Raw genomic sequence first — 11,789 nt, forward strand, 5'->3', positions numbered from 1 at the left:
TTATTTGGGACATCTGCAGTTCCTTTCTCTCTTGACACTTTAGCCATTACTTTTGTTTTATCTTGGTCTCATCTGTTCAAAAAACATTTTTCTAAAACTGTCTTGGCTCATCTTTGTGCTTACAAGCAAAGTCTAGCCTGGTTTTCCTATTTTTGGTGCTGAAGAGAGGTTTATATCTTGCAGTAAAGCTTTTCTAAATTTGCTGTCTTTGTCTTCTGTGAACTGTGGGTTTTGATACCTTCCACATGCATTCTGTTGGTTGTTGACAATTTCACCAACAGTACTTTTAGGGTTTTACTTGACAGCTCTAATAATTTTTCTGCCATCAGCTGTAGACACTTTTCGGTCACGTTGGTCCTGTCTGATTGGTAATTATACAGTACCTATGGTTTCTTCTTCAGTATATTCCAAATTACTGATTTCAGTGTACCCACTTTTTGTACATTAGTAGTATCAGCAAAAGTCCTGACTAAGGTTCCATTTTATCAGCTTCAAAATTGCCTGAATTTCTTAAAACAAAAGATCTTTTTTTATTTTATTTTGACTGTGGACTCAAAGCAATGAAGTCAAAGCAAGACAGGTTGATAGGATGTCCACAGCTCTTTTATGAGCTGTGGTATGAGTATTTTTTTACGAGTGTCTGCAGTAATTATGCTGGCAACAAACGTCTGACCAACAATTCAATTCTCCCCAAACATATTTTAAAATATAAATGTTCAAGTCTATCAATTTCACCCAAGAGGGTATAAATGAATTGATCTTATCTAAAATAATGAAAAAAAACTTAGCAGTGTAGTTGTACTTATCTGTCATGCTTTTCTATGAGAAATTATTAGAGTTCATAGCAAAAATCATAGTGAAAGTTTAGTCTTCACTGTCCCAAAGCTTTTGGAGCACACTGTATTATTACTGTCCATATTCTACTCATACTAAAATTTTGTCTTTGTGAAGCTGCAAAACCTGCCTTCTGCCTATTCTCTGCCACCGGCCTCTCAGCCAGCTGTTTGGGGCTGAACTGTCACAATATTCAGAAATACTCATATTTTTCATTTCTCCTAAGTATTGCTTTTAAATTAGGATACTCTGCTGGTGGGAAGTTAATAGACAATTTTAAAATTCAGTATGATGAAAAAATTAGAAAGTATACTGTACCAATTCTGTGCATTAAGCTGTCCTGCATACTGTAGCTGTCCTGATCTCTGTTCATGGTTGTCAGTGAAAGGATTAACTTTACAATATTGAAGTAAAATTACAGTAAGCATATCATTGCATTATGCTTAAAGATGCAATGATTAATTATTGAATCAATCAATTATAATTTGTAATAATGTCATATAAAAGAGTTAGAGTAGCAGTGGTAGAAGAATTTGTTTTAAATTACAGTGGGGCGTACTGTACAGCACAGAGTTTAGTGTTATGTAAATACAATTTCGACATTAATTAAACCTTACCTCAAGAAAATAATCAAATTTCTGTGTCCTTTACATATAAAATAAATACTTATGGTTGCATTAACTTAAATACTGTATGTACAGTAGTACCAGTGTATTATTGACAGTTGTTATATCTGTAAAGAAGCCCCAGACATACAGATTGAGAGTTAACTACAGTAAATGAACCTGTATCTGTTTTTATCTGCTTCAAACCAGAGGTTTATCCTCAGGGCTGTTGTTTGTATTAAAAATGTCAGTATAGCTTTTGTGCATCCATATAGAGCAAACTGCAAATCCTTTTATTCAGTTAGTCATTTATATGTATTTTACATTAATGGATTTCTATTACAATTTTTGGCAGATAGAAACCATAGCATGTTGATTATTACCTTTTATTAAAGATCACCCAGCATTCCAAAGCCCCCCACATAATAGGATAACCTTGAACTGCAGCAGTGTGGACAAATTTCATGCAAGAGCTGTTGAAATGTGTTATAAATCAAAATGTCTCCTAGTTTTTAGAATGAATCAGCAGTTTGGAATACTGATTGAATTTTATCTTGATCACATCAAACATTTAGACAAACCAATTAAAGGGGCAGCTGACTGAAGCTACCAGCACTGAATCCATCATGTTGTCATTGGCACAAAATTAGAGTGACACTAATTTAGTTGATGTGTTGATGCATTTGCAATCTTGTACAATGAAATGTAACTTGATTAGAGAATATATTAAAACAAATGATGATTCCAGTAAGAGAAGGCAACGATGACTCCAAGATGTCTGAATCACTTTCACAAAGCGCTATTTGCCAGAAAGCAGTAAAAACATGTTCTGGTTTGTATTCTACTAGGTCGTCTGTTTTTTAAATGTATGATTTTGTTTTAAAGTACTAAAGATAAAAGCCATAGGGATCAGAGAGATTACTTTCATTAGAAGTTAGGAAAGTGTTTTTAGTACTATTAGTAGTAGTACATGAAGAAGAACCAATAATAATAATAGTAATAATAATGTAACGCTTACGGCCGACAGGCACTGTGTAAGAGCCGGCGTACCAGAGCAGGTGACTTCACCGCCCTTCCCTGTGATAGCAGGACTACAGCTACTGGGCTGTAGAGAGATCTCTCTTTAGCTCACGGGGCTAGGTCGCTGCAGAGAGACGCGGAAGTCCCGGGTTCGAGCCCCGGACAGTGTGGGGCCGACCTGATGCGGCAAGGGCGCCCGCCTGAGCCCCCGTTGCGTTACATTGGTATTAGAAGCGGGGTGGAATAGCCCTTCGCCGGGGACGGCGATTTAAGCGGGGGAGAGTGTAACGCTTACGGCCGACAGGTACTGTGTAAGAGCCGGCGTACCAGAGCAGGTGACGTCACCGCCCTTCCCTGTGATAGCAGGACTACAGCTACTGGGCTGTAGCGAGATCTCTCCTTAGCTCACGGGGCTAGGTCGCTGCAGAGAGACGCGGAAGTCCCGGGTTCGAGGCCCGGACAGTGTGGGGCCGACCTGATGCGGCAAGGGCGCCCGCCTGAGCCCCCGTTGCGTTACATTGGTGTCAGAAGTGGGATGGGATAGCCCTTCGCCGGGGACGGCGATTTAAGCGGGGGAGAGTGTAACGCCTACGGCCGACAGGCACTGTGTAAGAGCCGGCGTACCAGAGCAGGTGACGTCACCGCCCTTCCCTGTGATAGCAGGACTACAGCTACTGGGCTGTAGAGAGATCTCTCTTTAGCTCACGGGGCTAGGTCGCTGCAGAGAGACGCGGAAGTCCCGGGTTCGACCCCCGGACAGTGTTGGGCCGACCTAATGCGGCAAGGGCGCCCGCCTGAGCCCCTGTTGCGTTACAATAATATGGTAATCGTTCAATATTGGTATTTTTTAGGTACCCTCCTTCACAGTTTAGCCAAAAAATATGACCAAAGAAGGGATACTTGTACTGTTGTATAATGACGCATCTCAACTATTGCAATATCTGTGGGCAAAATATTACAAAGAATCCAGAAACAACAGCTCTGAGCTGGAAACAACACAAGGTAAAAACAGCTTCACAAATCTATAGACGCCAGTATTCATCAGTCATAAAAAAAGATAATCTCATGTCTTCCATCCTTGATTATAATGCATTGGTCCACGCTTGTATTCAACCTACACAGCTCCATTCTTCATGTAAGTAGCCAATAAACTAATTAGCATGTTTTTGGAAAGTGAAAGAAAATCCACAAAAAGCATGCACACATACTGTACAAATTCCACAGAGATACCAACCCCAAGACAGAACTGAATCCACAACCCTTTATCTGTGAGGCAGTAGTGCTAATCACCATTCCTCTCACTTCACTAGAGGGTAGGTAAATATAAATGTGTATTATGTAAATTGGTAGGACATTTAGACAAAGTATTGTGCAATGTTTTAGGGGCTCAGAAATACATTAAAATGTGATGGAAGATGAAGCAGGCAGGCGTTAATACCTGCGTAATAACTCCCTCTTTAAACTTTAAAAAGCCAAATATCACTTACTGTATATGGGAAGTTTTGTACTAAAAAAAAAGTATTTGAGGTTAAAAAGAAAAAATCTAATCAATAAATTAATGTTTTGTTTTCAGAAATCACATATATTATTTCAACTTTTTTCAAAATGGTCTGTCTATTTGTAATAATTAGTCCCGATACATGATACAGTACATGATATTCCTCTGTCTATTCATAATAACCATTTTTTGTTATACCCATGTGATATAGAGTTGCTGTGAGCCAAGATGTGTGTTTTTCACAACTTGGCTCTCAGTTGCACATCGTGTGACTGTACAGAGGAGAAACTGACAATGTATTGCATTCAAAAAATGAGCTACTTTCAATCCACTTGTTTTTTAACACAGCAGAAGTTCCAAGCTGATTTGAGGAGAATCATGTCCTGAATCCGTTGTTTGTTTTCCTATGTTATGAGGCCCATGCATGTAACCACACTAATAATGAGGTTATGAGGTCATGTTACAAAACAGGCAAAAACATCCCAGAGTTCAAAGGAACAAACAGCATACAGTATGTAAATTATAATGCAATATACAGCATACTGTAACAGTGGAGGTTAAAACTATGCAGTTTCCTTTATCTATAGAAGTACTGTATGCCATTTTTAGTTTTGTTTACAACAAATTGAGAAATCAAAAGCACGGAATCATTCAAATTCATTCAACAATTATGTTTTTCACTAGGCTTTAACTCCAATTACACTCTAAAACGTAAGAAGATAGGTTCTGCTGTCCATCCTCCATCATCATTTTTGTTTAATAATACAGGGTACAAACATGATCATTTGCAGTATCAACACATTTCAAAATTCTCATGTGGGTCAATACAGTAAGTCTAGTTTAAACAAGAAGGGTTCTATATACTCCAATTCTAAATCTAATTTTCAATGGCACTTCCGCAGCTGTAGTCGGTTTTGTGTTGTTTGAAACATCAATACAAAAAAATGCAACTGCACTCAAGGGCAATTCTGTATCTTTGTGTAATGGTCTGTGAAGGAATTATTTACTTAGCCTTGCCACAAAAGCTTAGGGTTTGTACTGATTGTTTTACTATAAACAAAACAAAAAAACACACACAGTATCCTTAGACTTTATCTAATTACAAAATTCTTTATAATATATATAATGATTGAGTGTTTTATTTTTATTCTGATGTGACTCAACACCAAATTTCAAACAAGTTGTTCAATATTACTTTCACAACTACAACAAGACCAAGGGGATGAAAGAATATTATTCAACATTCATCGCTGCGGTGGGTGTACAAAGACCTCCCTTGAGATAAGAGTGTTACAGAATACAAATCAGTTTCTTTTCTCTTCTTTTAGGTTGTCAGTATAGGTCATTCCTTTAAAATTACAAAAAAGAAATCAATTTTCTTGGTTTCTCTGGCACAGCTTGGTGGTAAAGTAGTAAACAGGTGGCTAGCTTAAACAGGATGAACACATTTATTGACAATAGGCAACAGACACATTCAAGCTATGTATAGATATTTAACAGTTAAGTGAGCCTGAATAACAAAAAGAGGAGGACACAGAACCGTGTTATCTTTTTTTACCTGTGTGTGCTTTTATCCTTCTTTCTTACCCTATCTCACTCTATCTAGTGGGTTGATTGTTATCTTTTTAGAATAGAGTGCTTCTGATGGGGAATTTAGAATTTGGCTACCACCCCCAAAAAGCATTATCCTCCCATTAAAATAGCGTCCTCAATAATTATATTTGTATAGAGATATCACATAGAAGAAAGGTCATACAATGACGAAAGATGGTCATTGGAGATCAAAGTGTTACAAACTTTGGAGAGAGTTTGAAACAAGGCAGTTCTTGGGTAGACTGAGGGAGGGGGTATATTTCCTCACTCATAATTCTGTTCTAAGATTGAGGTGGCTGCCAGCTTTAAGCTTTAAGTAGTACGAAGCAGTTGCAAGGGAGCACCTCTGAGTTATTTACTAAAGAATTTTAGTCCTGTTTCTTAGCAGTTAGCCGGGATACTGTCTAGAGTGGACAGATGCAACATTTAATTAACCTTGGAGAAGCTGAAAGAATTTAGGAATGTGAGACACCTGGATATAAACTGTGAGAGATGTTTAATACACTGAGGGGCAGTAAAAATTTATATTAAATTGCTGAGCCTGGCAATCCATTAGTGAAGAGTTAAAAGGTTTTATCTCGTGTTAACACTCAGGTGGAGCACGTTTGATTACTAAGTTCTCTTCCCAGGTTGGATATACAGTGACTTAGGATCCTAAGGTCAGCGGTGGCTGAATGTTTCCCTAAGGAGAGAAAAACAACTACTCTCTGACTACTTAACATAACATCAAGTTGATTTTTACCTTAGTTTATATTCCCTAAGGTTAGGGAAAGCTGGATATCCTTTCTTGGAGTATTTAGTATCTGTAAAAGAATAAAGACTTTAGGTAACAACCTCGCCTGGACTGCATAACGACAGGACGTTTAAAAAGAAAGTTGGACATAGACCACTGAAATCCCTCAGTCTCTAAATTTGTATCAGAGGACTACAAATCTCTGGTGTAGAAAACGATGTTTGGCTCAAAGATGAGCAGTTGCTCTGCTTCTATTTACAACATTATAAAAATTAACTCATTATCAAATTCTGCTTCTCACTGGGACTAACAGCGGATCTTAGAGAGGTAATACAAACCCAAGTCTGTTAATATTACTAGGGAAACTGCAGCAATGCACAGACAGGGGACTGCATAGGCAGCACACACATGGGGAACTACTGTACGTAGCTAGGGTGCACCCTGGGACTGTACAGGCAGCTGTGCAGAGCCCGCAGGCGATGTGGTGCTGCAACCAGCTAGGGACACAAGGAAGTGCAGCAGCGCACTTAGACAGATGACTTAGGAAAACAGCAAGCAACTCACAGGCTAGAGAAACTGCACAGTGCTGTGTGCACATGAAGACTGGGCTGAGCAGGCAGTGCACACAGAGGGGGACCACACAGGCATCTAGCTGAGTATGAAGATGGCAGAGTACTGTTACTAGGTGGGAACTCAGGGAGGCTGCCTGCTGACTGGAGAACTGAGTAAGCACAGCTCACAGGAGGTGTGGTGGCGGAGCAGGGAGAAATGGCTGTGAAGCAGGCAGTTCAGGACCCGGGTTGAGCAAGCAGGGGTTGAGGCCAAGAGATGAGACACAAGCAGTCCCAAGCATAAAGGTAATATCCAAAAGATGTTGTTGTCAATACAAACAGGGTCAAATCCGAGTAAATGCGGAGAGGTGTCTAGCCAAGACGTGATCAGGGAAGGAGGTAGAAAAACACAGCAGTGGTCAGGAATCGGAAAAAAGCAACACTGCTAAAACAGAAACCAGGCAAAGTCAGGGAAAACAGGAATCAAGACTCAAGAGTCTCAGAGACAGAACTCTATAGCAGACCCATGAGTAGTGTCAGAGCAGTCCTTAAAATACACCGCACCACCTAAAAGGAGCGTGGATGAAAATTGGCCATAGGTGATGCCGATTCCTGTTGGCATGCGTTTCCTTAGTAATCGGCACCTGAGAGGCCACTTAGCATGGTCAGCTACCATGACAAACACTAGCTTGCTCTGTATCTTTGCCATGGGTATGACCCTGACACTTATACTGTACATTCAAATTGAGTTCAAATAGAAATTCAGGAGGAAAGTAATCATCCAAGAAAGTTGAAATCTATAAATTACAGAACTAAAGCTCCCATTTCATATTCATCCTATGCACCCATCCCCAACCCCAGTTCCATCATTGGTCAACTACTTACTCTTCATGGGGGGGGGGCTTAGCCTTCTCATCCTATGGCCAAGAGGCTGGCGCTCAGCCTTGCAAGATTACCCAAGATCTCAAAGATTCTCAGAAGTATATTTTTGAGTGTTGTAAATTCTTATGAAATGGTTATGTAAATAAAAACCCATTTTTCAATCTAGTTTATTTTCCAGAAGTCAAACCTGTGAGTCAGTTACATTTTTAATGGGTTTTCATGCCTTATTCGCTCTGGAAAGACCAATTTGTCAGTTTTTAAATTGAAGGTATCAACTTAAGAGTTGCGTGCAGCCCTGATCTTGCATGACTTACAGCAAGCCATATCCTCAGATTTTGTCAGTGAGTGACAAGTGGTCTGATCTGATGGTTACCTAGGCTGCCACAGTCCAGTCTGCTGCTTAAACTTTTAGGTAATTACAGTATATGAAGGACATTTGATCATATTCAAACAAAAACATGCTTTGTGTTTAACCCAGCGATTTCAAATGACCAATAGCATTGGGAAACATTTACAGTAATAAGCAAATTTCAAAGTTTTAACATTAGTATTTGGTTGCATATCTATTTGAGGCAATAATAGCATTAAGACTTCAACCTATTGACTTACCAAACTCTTTGTGTAATTATTTAAAATTTAAGATCATCACAGCTTTGCTGTGACTTTCTAGTTTATCATTGTGGTGTTCTGATTTCAATTTTTCAGCGAGTAAAGTTTAACAGCTACAGATTGACTTGGCCAATCTAAGAATTTCCACATTTTTTTTTCTCTCAGTGAACTTCTTGGTTGCTTTGGCAATATGTTTTATAATGTTTATCTTTGTTAAATCTTTTCTTCAAACGTTTTTGTACTTCTGATCAAATTCTGAAGCATGATGGAGATAATGTTACAGTATGACCTAGACGTGCAAGACAGTCTGTGGAACTGGCTTAGTCATTTTTATTGGTCACGTAACTAATGATCACAGCAGAATAGTAAATGCAGATGTTTAAAGAAACATTTTATCAGCTTATATAGCTACTCAAAATGACAGTGACCCAAAATATACAGTATATTCAAAGCATCAGAAAAGTTCATCAGGAGAAAAAAAGGGGGTTAAACACTATGCATGTTTTATGCTGGATGTCATTCTGTTATTATGAAATGTATGGAATTACCTAAAAATAAAATCAAATAAATATCAAATCATACTTTTAATATTTAATTTATATTAATCCCTTGAGACATATAAAATTATTCGATTTTAAATAAAGCAAACTAGTTTTGATTTTGTTGTCGAATACTTTTGGATGGAATTGTATAGTACCAACTCTCCCCATCTTCTCTCTTTCCTGCTCTCCTGAACATTATGTAATTTGAAGATCATTAAATCTAATACTTTTTAGTAGTCTGCATTAATAGAGTTACAAATAACTAGATAAATGCTATACAGATTTCCAGATTTTAGTATTCGTGCACAGCTTGCATTAATAATCTTTTTTGTAGGAAAATACAATACATTGAAACATCTTCCAACTTCCCCTTTTTATGCTCATTAATTTCCATATAGCAATTAATTGAAGTGGTAGCTTATGTCCAGCTGTCTGACAAACAGCAAAATGGAAATATAAATATTTGCATAATCATTACAAATGAGAACGGAGAACCGTAAATTAGCAATTTAATAAAAGTAATGCTTTAAAGTAATGCTGCATTTTTGCCAGCTTTATTCTTTCCGTTACAAGCCCACAAACTGCGTAAAAACTAAGACAAACTGAAAGCTGGTCAATTTTCTTTTCTCTGTTAAAAGCACACTCCCAATGAACCTTTCATCCTTGTATTGTAAGCAAAGCACTTAATTACAGTAGTTGTAGTCCCATTCAAGTTGTAAATGGGACTTGACTACGATTTTTTTTATCAGAATAAATCCTAAAGCCTATTTAAAGGATAGATGCATCTCTATTGATTTACAAATGAACCTTTTATTATTAATCAGATGCTTTGGCGGGTTCCATTTCTTAAAGTCAGGTCAGTCTTAAAGTGCATTGTAGTCAAGGCATTGTTTTTAACTATCAGAGTCTTGTATATAGTGTGTAAGAGGTTTATGAAGAAAACCATTCCTACTCCAAAGCCTTCATAGTCCACTGCCCCTTCCCCAACAAAATATTTACAGTATATAATCTTTCTAGACACTCCACTCAAAGCGCTTGAACATTTTGTGAATGAGATCATCATTACCAAGGGTTTTGCATATAAAATTATTAATTTAATTAACCCTGTACCTAAACGTATATGTTCTTACACAAACCACAGATAGTACCATTCTATATTATTGAAGGCCTTTTTGCATCTAAAAAAGGGTTACACGTGGATTTTTTGTATCAGCAGTGACATGAATAAAATAATGAAGACAGCAAATGTTATCTGCCTCCCATCTCATTCAGTACATCTTCTGTGTTATGATGAATCAGGTTAGACATGCTTTTTTGTCTCGCATATACATGCAAGTACTTTGGCATAAAGCTTAGCATCCAAAATGATTAGAGACAGGGGATAATAGCCAGTACATTGAGAAGCAAGATTTCCTTTTTTCAGTAATAAATAACCATTTTTCCACCTGTAGTAAAAGAGTGCCTTTTGGTAATAGCATACAGTACATTATCTCATGCAGTAATGATCCTTATTGAACCTCAAGGCATGTGCCTTTGCAAAAATCTAGATGGCCTGACCTACTGCCACGACAAAAGTACTTCTGTTTAGTGTTATTTGAAACGAGAATCAACAAATTAAGATCTACAGTATGTGGAAGTTCTAGAATATTGTGGCAGCGGTGCACTCTGAGAGGCAAAGTGCACAAAAATATAGGTATACCCCAAAACAGTTATTGAAGACAGGCAGCAGGGCACAACTGATAAATTATACAAATTATTAAATGTACTGTTTTTAAAATTAATTTATTTTATATTCCAGCATAGTTAACAAATGCCTGATGTAAATGAATGCAATAGGTAGCAATATAAATTTTCCACATACCAAATTTTAAAAATTAGACAACCCACTGAGAGTGGAATGCATAGGGAAAATTAGACTGGCACTGGGAATAATGAAGACTATAACACTATAGACAGAACCTTAAAATGAGTGACAAAAAACAGTGGTTATAATCCAATTTGTGCTCCTTCTTAATCATTTCTAATTATATTGACACATTAGACACTTCTAAAGCAGTACACATAGACTGTTGTAATTTCATTGTGAATGTATTTGTCTGTAGGTTTTATATCAGTAGTTTATGGTGTATTTACTGGATACTGTACAATGCTATTTAATTTTTAAATATAGAACATGGAGGTTTGTTTGTTGAGTGGGAAAACAAAAAAAAGAGCTATAGTAAAACCATGTTATGTCATAAAATCAGGTGTTTTGAGTTAATCACAAATTTAATTAAATCTTTAAAATCTGCCTTTCAAAGGGAATGATTTCAATTAATGTAACAATGCCCTGTTTGAGTACTGATGATCACCTGGTAGCTGTTAGCAGGATTGAAGGAAACCTGTTTGTAAGGGCGGTCAAAAAAAGAATGTAATGTTTTTAATGAGTTAAACTGGCCTTTATAAATCTAAACAGGTTTACCTTAATTATTTGAAGTCATCCTGATGTATCAGCTATATATGGCCATGCAGCATTGTAATCTGTTATACTCATGTGCTGTATACATACTGCATGTACAGTTGTATAGCATCAGATACAATACATATGCACATAAAAGGGATTTTTCACAACAGACGAATTAAGACAACTATAAGGTATAACATTTCTTAAAGGTAGCTATTAGCTTAAACAAAAAGCCAACATTGGGTTTTTTTTTGCCTCATTCTGCAGGTTTTCCCAATTAATAAGCAGCCATCTTGGATCACACCTCTGGGTGATTTTTTTCCCTAAAGAAATGCACAACCAATTTTACAACCAAATAAAAAATAGGGTAGTAGTTCCCTGCATCATGCACTAATATGCTGCCCACACTCTTATTAACTCTCACTTTCATCAAACTGGGCAGCAGGAAAGTACTGTAAGTGTTACTCTTTTTATTTTGT

This window comes from Atractosteus spatula, chromosome 1 (assembly GCF_055471065.1).
Source record: "Atractosteus spatula isolate fAtrSpa1 chromosome 1, fAtrSpa1.hap1, whole genome shotgun sequence".
In the NCBI taxonomy this organism is placed as follows: Eukaryota; Metazoa; Chordata; class Actinopteri; order Semionotiformes; family Lepisosteidae; genus Atractosteus; species Atractosteus spatula.